Here is a 1,823-nt window from a genome sequence, read left to right as displayed (position 1 = left end):
AGAGAGAGAGAGAGAGAGAGAGAGAGAGAGAGAGAGAGAGAGAGAGAGAGAGAGTATCAAAGAGTGGGCTCCATGAATACGACTGACTCCTCAATAACAGTTAAATCCAGAGTCCTTCACGTTGTGTGTGTGTGTGTGTGTGTGTGTGTGTGTGTGTGTGGCCTTGTTTCTGACAGCTGTGTGTGTGTGTGTGTGTGTGTGTGTGTGTGTGTGTGTGTGTGTGTCATGTGATTGCAATCAATGCATACTGTACATTCCGTCTCCTCTGTATCCATGGTCATTACTATGCTGCGTATGTAGTCAGACCATAGCATGTTCAAGATAAAACACACACACACACACACACACACACAGACTCACACAGACTCACACACACACACACACACCTGCTGACGATACTCTATGGAATCAATTTGCTCTGTCTGCCACTTCTTATAACACATCACGGCTTTGAGCCGATTGAATCCGCAGCAGAACTCTGATCAGAGATTCTTTGAATTCTATTCACACACAAACGCGTCACGCTTCTTCCCCACCGCTCTGATGATTTATGGTGTATTAGAAAAGACATTATGCATTATATATATCCGCAGAGTTCTCCGTTCTGTACACCAATGTTGTGTTTGTATTGGCAAAGAGAACCAATATTGTTTCATAAAAAAAACAAAACCTAAACGTTACAGTTTCTTGAGACCAAAGTTTAAATCTTTTTCAGGTCAAAAGCCAATTTTTTGGATGACGTTCAACATGACATTCCATTTGAACATTATTCATCCATTATTTTGGATATTGCACTTCAATACTCTAACGACTGACATCCTTGTATCATAATATTTCAAGAATTTAACTATTTTTAAATAAGATATATGTTGTCGTTTTGCAAATATGCTCAATATAACCATTTGGCGACTTGGCAAATATGTTAAAAATGATTCCTCGTTACTTATGTGCAAGGATCTCTTCCTTATCCCTCTCTAGAGCAGTAGGACAACCGAGCGCCAGACTCCCTTTAGAAAATCTGTGATTTTACTGCAGCATGGTGTCCGACGGTCAGCTCGAGTCAGTCCTGGTTCTGGTTCTCCGGTGTCTCCCTTTCGCAGTACGGCCTGGGTCTCCGGCGGCGTCGGCTCCGAAGTGGAATGTTAAGCGTTAGAAACACACGATAAAATAAAAGTTACTTTGTGCAAACTGTGACCTTCGGTGTGAACGCGTTACGTTCACCATGCACCAGCCCGAACCTCCGCCCCCTTACTTTGCGTCGCCACGTAAAAGACACACGAGTTGCTGCAGAATCTGCATCATGAGAGTTATTCCTACGGGGACAGAGTGGGCTCGATGACGGGCAATGACCTACATGTCATTGCCCGTAATTCGGCCGCCGTTACAGACATCGCAGTCTCGGTGCAAAGCCAGAGTGGTTCGTTCAAGGTGATTTCTTTTACCGCTGAGAAATAGTCGTCCCGCTGTGTTTCAGACGGGGATTTAGAGTCAAGGAGAAGTTGAGTCTATTCAGTGGTGGCGCTGGATTTACACACACATCACTGCGCTGGGAGTAAGGCTCTGTGTGTGTGTGTGTGTGTGTGTGTGTGTGTGTGTGTGTGTGGAATAAAGGGTGAGGAGGGGGGAGAGAGGGGTGTAGGTATTTTTCAAATGTCAAGTCCGCGGAGATTAACAAGCTATAGTGAGGGAGGACGGAGCTGGATCCTCCCTCTGCCTCCTCCACTCCAACATCCTCTCTTAAGGGGGACGCACCGTCTGCCTCGCTCCTTCTTCTTCTTCTTCTTCTTCACGCTCTAACATCCTTCCTGTCTCCTGCACGCGCT

The sequence above is a fragment of the Cebidichthys violaceus genome, unplaced genomic scaffold (genome assembly GCF_023349555.1).
Source record: "Cebidichthys violaceus isolate CVI_PGR_0920_01 unplaced genomic scaffold, fCebVio1.0.p SCAF_56, whole genome shotgun sequence".
In the NCBI taxonomy this organism is placed as follows: Eukaryota; Metazoa; Chordata; class Actinopteri; order Perciformes; family Stichaeidae; genus Cebidichthys; species Cebidichthys violaceus.
This window is presented reverse-complemented; position numbering follows the sequence as displayed.